Source organism: Narcine bancroftii, chromosome 7 (assembly GCF_036971445.1).
Source record: "Narcine bancroftii isolate sNarBan1 chromosome 7, sNarBan1.hap1, whole genome shotgun sequence".
NCBI classification, from domain to species: domain Eukaryota; kingdom Metazoa; phylum Chordata; class Chondrichthyes; order Torpediniformes; family Narcinidae; genus Narcine; species Narcine bancroftii.
Genome location: NC_091475.1, coordinates 194,358,254 through 194,366,286, shown reverse-complemented (window position 1 = coordinate 194,366,286; position 8,033 = coordinate 194,358,254).

Sequence of the window (8,033 nt, the reverse complement as noted above, 5' to 3'; positions counted from 1 at the left end):
TTTTGTGTCAATATTAGTTTTGGTAATTGATAATTTGTTTTATTTCTTTCTACATGAATCTTCTTCCAAATATTGAGGAGATGATGTAGTACTGGAGAAGTTCTATGTTGTACCAATTTTTCGTCCCATTTATGTAATATGTGTTCAGGTATCTTTTCCCCTATTTTATCTAATTCTAATCTCGTCTTTTTTAATCTTAGTTGATTAACTTATTATTTGCCCTCTTAAATAAGCTTTCATAGAGTCTCAAATAACAAATGTATTGGTTACAGAGTCCTCATTAGTGTCTAAAAAATGTATCTGGTCTCTTATAAATTCACAAAAATCTTGCCTTAACAATGTAATATTAAACCTTAATCTATAATCTATATTTTGCTCTTCTTTCAATGCAATTGACATAACTAAAGGTGAATGGTCTGATAATATCCTAGCTTGACATTCAATCTGTTGAACTCTTATCTTGTATTTGTGAAGAGATCAACAACATATCTATACGTGAATATGTCTTATATCTAAAAGAATAAAATGAATAATCCCTAGTACGAGAATATATCTTCCTCCAACTATCAATAAGTTTCATTTCAATCATAAAATTTATCACAGTTTTAACTATCTTGTTCCACCTGATCTATCCAACTTCGAGTCAAAGGTAAAATTGAAATCTACTCCCATAATTATTTTCCCCTTTGCATTGGCTAATTGCATAAAAATGTCTTGTATAAATTTTCCACCATCTGCATTCAGTGCAGATATATTCATTAATGTCCAATATTGACAATTTATGATGACATATCTTCCCACTTTATCAATAGTTGTATCCAATATCTCTAAGTCCAACAATCTTGATATTCTGTCCACTAAAATTTTCCAGATTGTCTATTTTTTCATTACCTGATCATTTTTATAGCAGCAACTTCTGCTTGTATTTTCTTCATTTGATTTTTGTTATTCTGAATCTCAAATTCATTTCCTTTAATTTTTCCATCCACTATTTCAAATCTTGTTTCAACCTATTGCATTAAACTTTCAATCTTGTCACCATTCTTCCTTACTTCATCAGTTAACACCACCATAGATTGACCAAGTCTAAAAATTGTTTCATTTCCTCAGAAGTTAAAGAAACTTCTGCACCTTTCTCTGTTTTTTTTCTTGATAGTAGCTCGTTCTTTGTTTTTCCAGGTCTTCTTCTTGATCGGTGAAGCTGTGGGTGTCTTGTACCTTTTTAAAATTCCTAGAACAGATCCCTGTAGCCCTCCACTAGTCACTGACCTCCAGGCAGAATACTTTCCGGCCACTACTATTCTCTGCTTTCTCCCTACAAGCCAATTTTTTATCCACACAGCCAAGGTTTCACTGATACATCATAGTTCAGGCTCTTTGGCCCTTGTGCTGACCCACATATTTCTTCTTAAAAAACGTACTGAAACCTCACTACACTTTAGCCCTCTATATTCTTTCATCTATGTGCCTGACTAAGATTCTTTTAAATACCCCCAGTGTTTCATCCTCCACCACTACCCCTCTCAAGGCATTCCAGGAACCCAAAACTCTCTGTGTTTATAAACAAAACTTACCCGTAAACTTCCCTCCCTTAACTTTGTATGTGTCCTCTGGTGGTTACTGTTCCTGTCCTGGGAAACAGGTGCCTCTCATAATTTTGTAGTCCTCCATCAAGTCTACTCTCATCCTTGCACACTCCAAAGAGAAAGTCCCAGCTCTGCTAACCTTGTCTCATAGAACTTGTTTCCCATCCTGGTAAATCTCCTCTGCGCCCTCTCCATAGTTTCCACATCCTTCCAATAATGAGATGATCAGAACTGAACACAACACTCTGTGTATTTGTAGATTTGTAGAGTGTAACATGACCTCTCTACTCCTGAATTCAATCCTCCTATTAATGAATCCCAGCATTCATAGGCTTTCTTAACTATTCTATCAACCTGCGCAGCGTCCTTGAGGGATATATGGATTTGAACTCCAAGGTCCCTCTGTTCATCCACACTCTTAAGTAACTGACTAATAACCCTGTACCCAGCCTTCTGATTTATCCTTCCAAAAGGCATCACCTCACACTTTTCTAGATTGAAATCCATCTGCCACTTTTCTGCCCAACTCTGCATCCTGTCTATATCCTCTTATGACCTTTGACAACCTTCAGCTCCATTCACAACTCCTCCAACCTTAGTGTCATCCACAAACTTACTGACCCATTTATAAAAATCACAAAGAGCAAGGGTCCCAGAACAGATCCTTGCAGCACTCCACTAGTCACTGACCTCTAGGCAGAATACTTTACTTCCACTACTACTCTCTGCATTCTCCCTATATCAATTTTTAAAAAAATCCACAGCCAAGGTTTCACTGATCCTGAGCCATATGATTTTCTGGATGAGTCACTCATGGGGGGGGGGACCCTGTCAAAAGCCTTGCTAAAATGCATGTAGACCACAACTACTGCCCTACCCTCATCAATTTCTTTTGTTGACTTCTCAAAAACCTCAATTAGGATCATGAGGTACGACCTTCTCTTCACAAAGCCTTGAGTAGACTGTACTTCTCCAAATGCTCATAGATCCTATCTTTAAGAATCCTCTCCACACGTTTGCACACCACTGATGTCAGAATCACTGGTCTATAATTCCCAGGATTCTCCCTATTATCTTTTTTAAACAAGGGAATTACATTTGCCATTGTCCAATCCTCTGGCACCTCCTCTGTGTCCAAAGAGGATTCAAAGATCATAGCTATTGCCCCAGCTATCTCTTCTCTCACTTCCCACAGCAGCCTGGGGTATATGGCATTGAGCCCTGGAGACATCAATCTTGATGTTTTTAAGTAGATCCACCTCCTTAATCTGTACATTGTCCAGCACTCAGGCCTATTCAATTTCGACCTCACCATGATCAAGATCCTTTTCTCTTGTGAATACTGATGTATAGTATTCATTTAGGGCCTCCCCAACTTCCTCTGCCTCCAGGTATGCGTTGCCTCATTTATCCTTCAGCAGCCCCCACCTTCATTCTCGTCATCCTACTTTTTCTCTATGTGTATGAACGCTTTGGAGTTCTCCTTAATCTGACATGACATTTCTTGTGCCCTCTTTGAGTTCTCCTACATCCTTTCTTAAGCTCCTTACTGGCTGCCATATACTTCTCATGAGTCCTTCCTGTTTCCTGCTTCCTATATCTGATGTATGTTTCCTTCTTCCTCTTGACAGACCGGTCTCGTTAGCCATGATTCCCTTTTCCTACCATCGTTTCTTTGTCCCATTGGGACAAACCTATCTTGAATCCTGCGCGATTGGTCCCTAAATTTTCTCCACATTACTTCTGTGCTTGCACCCTTAAACGTCTGTTTCCAATTTATTCTCGCTAGTTCCTGCCTCATCCCTTCATAATTAGCCCTTCCCCACTTAAGGACTTTTCCAGTTTGAATGTTTTTATACTTTTCCATAGCTATGTTAAAGCTCAGGGAGCTGTGATCACTCTCACCAGAATGCTTCCCCACCAAGAGATCCGCCACCTGACCAGGTTCATTCCCCAGAATCAGATCTCCTCTAGTCAGCCGGTCCACTTACTGTGTCAGGAATCCTTCTTGTACACATTGCTCACCAGTAGATTTTTTCCAGGAAGAATAAGGTTTGCATTTACATAGCATCTTCAATGGCCTTGAGTTACTGTTGTTGAAGCACTTTTGCATTTTATGGACTGTTGCAATGTGGGACCTTGAGAGTACCTTTGTGTACCTCAAATTCTCTCAAACGCTAACCAGAGAATCAGTTTCTATTTATAAATATTTCACTCATTGTGTTTACACTTAAAATATTTGAACTGAGGTGGTTGGATACAACAATAGAGATTTTAAGAAATCTTCTACATTGCAAACTCAGTTTTGGCTCAAGATAGAATCATGGAAAAATACATCCCAGAAACAAGCCCTTTGTCCCATCTTATCCATGCCAATCATGTCATCTTCCCGTGCTAATTCCATTTGCTGGCATATCCCTTGGCTAGGGCAAGCATAGCACACCAACACCTCTATTTTCTATGGAAACTAAGGAAGTTCGGCACGATCCCACCCCCCCCCCCCCCAATAACTTCTACGGTAATGGAGCTGCTCTGCTTAAGATCAGATAAAACCTCAGAAGTAAGTGGATGTAGCTCAGAGCATAACACAAATTTGTCTCCCCCTTCATGGACCCCATCTGCATCCGACGTTGCTGAGGAAAGGTAGCCAACAATCTGAAGGATCCGTCGTGCCCTAAAAACACTCTCTTCTTCCTCCTCCCACTGGAGAGAAAGATTAAGAGTGTGGAAACACACCACCAGTCTTCAAGACCTGCAGCCGTCAGACTCCTGAATGATCAGTGCTGTCATGCTGACCTTGCTTGATGATAATTGGTCTTGCATTTTATTGTAATTCTATGGTCTGTAAATTGTGCTTCTTACATGGCTGTATGAATGATAGAGATAACCTAATTAATCTGCTTTCAGAAGAACGTATTGTATTGGGTATAATGGGACAAAAAAAATGGCTGTCCTGCCAGAGCTACTGTGGCAGAAATTTTGCCGCTGATACAGACCTGGGGGAGTGGTGACACAGCGCTGTACTACAGGGCCCTACCACCTGTTCATAAGGCTGACAGCTCCATACAGGCATTGGTCGGCCTGTTAAAGGAGCTGATGGTGTTTCTCTTAAAATCCTGTGACCATGGGGGTCTGTGGCCAAGATGGCATTACCCCTGATGGGCAGTGTACCATGAGGAGTTGCAGACTCTGGGGAGCAGCAGAGCAGCACCAGAAATGGGGAGAACACACTGTGGCACCCCACCCCCCATTCCTGTTGAGAAGGAGAATAGATGACCTACAGAATGACCGTGGCTGCGAACCAGTGAAAGGCTCAGCAGCTGAAGGCTCCACACGGACTGTGAGCTGTTGCCGACACAGTCAAAAGTTCCATGCTGGCTGAGGGGTGCTGGTGACACGGTCGAAGGACCCATACAGGCTGCGGGCAGCTTCAGACAGGGTCATGGGAACCAGGTATCAGAACCAGGATTCAGGAAGGTGCTAAGAAAGGCTCATGAAGGGCCTCGGCTCTGAAGGCTTCCTGGTCTCATCACAGGTCTGGATATGGAGATTGGGTTGCCAACAGGGGTGCAGTGCTGCCAGAGACCACAAGAGCACCATTCTGGCACCTCATGGGGCTGCATCACAGTGGGAAGCCCTAGAGTGCCTCCCCTCCCACCTCGCTGAACACTATTCTGGACATACAAGGTACCTGTTTCTTCCACCATCAGTCATCATTCTTTCTCATCCTACGGATCACTCTCAATTACACGACACCTAATACAACATGGCAGCCATCAAAACCAAGGCTCGCAAGACCTCCTTGTCATGATTTTTGGTGAGCTCTGACACCTAAAAAAAAGTCGCACTGCCCCCTGGTTGCCAATGGTTTGAACTGGAGTCTGGGCAGCTGCCAAGGTTGTGGGAGTGCTGGGGGAAAATCCACAGACATTCAATTTCTCTGAAAGGACTTTCTTTTGCTTTTCTTTCCTGGTGATACATTTTTAATGTATCAACACAAGGAAGCTTTGAACAAATAAACATAACTACATTTTTCATCATTGAATTTCTTCACCAATTAGTTGATTACAAATCCTTCACTCTTAATTAAACTAAAGACAATGTTTATCATACAGAGTTCACAACACTTCCCAAATTATTTTATGAGTGGATCAGCCATTAGTTACTTTGTACAAGTTCAACAAACACAAAATTGTTTAGTGTTGTTGAGCATTAACAATTGTCTTGAAGGGAGATATGTACTTAGAATGTGGAACTCAGATACATTATTTGGTATTTGGGTGAGGTGACATGCAGTTAAACATCTTTTCAGTCATAGTTCTCTTTGGAAACTTCAACCTATCTTTGTTTTCATACAAGGGTCAACAGTTTGAAGCCATGCAGAATATTCAAATTCCAAATATGTGCTTGCTTTTCTATTGAATACCTTTTAAAAAATATTATTTCCAGCAATGGTGCAAATGGGACAATCTTGTCAACTGAGGAAAATGGCAGAGAAGGATGGTGAAATCATGTTAATATTCCACATTTTGAGGTAAACTGTATTTTGCTCCAATGTTAAACATGACAAAAATTATCTGACAAAATATTTCACTTCATACAAAAATTGACAACAGGTTGTAAGACTTATTTTAATGTAGCATTTACAACAGTCAAACAAGATATTTAATTTGAAAAAAAAAATCCCTAAAATAAACTTTTCTAACCTGAAAATACTATTATCCTTTGGATAATAAATACATTAAAAAATGTTTTATTTTACTGATATATAAAAAAGAATGAGAGAAAACTTTTAGGTCTGCAAATGCTCAGACTCTTGATAAATAGCAGCCTGATTAAACCATTTCTTGAGATATTGATCCCAGCCACAGTTAATTACACTGAACAATGATAATTTTTGTTTCCTGAACACTTTTGGGTGTATTTTATGCATTTTATGCATGTATTTTATGCATTTTGGATTGCTGATCACAAAAATCACCTTAAAATTTCCTATCGGGATCTGGCACTATGTTTATCACTAGATTGAGTTATTACAAGTAACTATAAATGTAATTATGAATATTTTATTATCTATTATTATTTTTTCTCTCCTTTTTGTATGTATATACTTGTATACAATTGATTTATTATGTAATTATCATTCATTGTGTTTGTTCGAATGTCAATCTCAATTTAAAAAAATAAAAGAAAATTTTCCTATCATGTACTGTTTTTTAGATAGAACCTGTTTTTGTGATTTCCTGCCATATTTTAAGTCGACTTCAAATATATAAAACTATGAAGTGCAGCACGTCTTTGAAAATTCATTTTCTGCATTCGCACTTGAACCTCTTCCCTGCTGATCTTGGTGCAGTTAATGATGAACATGGTGAAAAGTTTCACCAGGACATTGTAACCATGGAAACTGGTATCAGGGCAACTGGAATCCATGAATGCTGGCTGACACTGGCATGAGAGGCATCAGATGCTGAGTACAAATGAAAGTCAGCAGCAAAACATTTTTAGGTCAGTTGGACTTACTCAATATGTCAACATCATTATGCGACTAAACATGCTAAATTCAATAAAAGTTAATTTAATGTTTCTCCAACTTCCTACATGATACAGCAAATCAGAAATGATCTTTGTGGTCAGCTTGAAATTGTCTATCATAATCCCCAATGATTTCCCCCTCCCCACCCCGGAAGCAAACCTTTTGAAAAAAATTGTTGTCCAGTGTTATTTTCATTTTAACTTGGTATACATTTAACTTAGTACGGAGCAATGAGGTCAGTAGATCCAGAGAGTTCGGGCTACCTCATCAAATATCTTCAATGCAGTGGACACCTATGGCTGGAAGATCAATCCCACTGCTGGTACTGTAAATATAGGCTATTTCTGGCATAATTTATGAACTTATTACTATAATATTGCAAAAGGCATATTTCACCAAATGCATGAGACCTCGCAACTGATTTATATCTCTGTGATTTGTTGCATTGTTCTTACTATACGGGGGCTGTTATAGGTTAATTGGGTGGTGGGGGCTCATAGGCTGGAAGGTCCTGTTACCATGCTGCATGTCTAAGTTTAAAATAATTGAAAATTTAAACATGATAGCTAGAAGAGCTGTTCATGTTCAGATAAGTTAAATGATAATAATCAATCAGCAGGTGTTTTTGTTTAATGTTGCCTTGCAGGGCTTAAAGCTGAAGTTTAGACGCAACAATTACCATACAATAGTCACTCCAGCTTCAGATTTAAAGGGAGGAGTTCACATCCTTTTGATAGGTAGAGAACATTGGAATTCATTCAAACAGGCCTACTTTGTGCTCAGCTTTAGTGATTAAAATATTAAATTCTTACACAATAACTCAGGAACTCCAGCGCATAAACTGAACAAAACAGATGTTAAAAACTGAACTGTATGTACCTTCATTCTGTTTTTGTTTGACATTGATGATG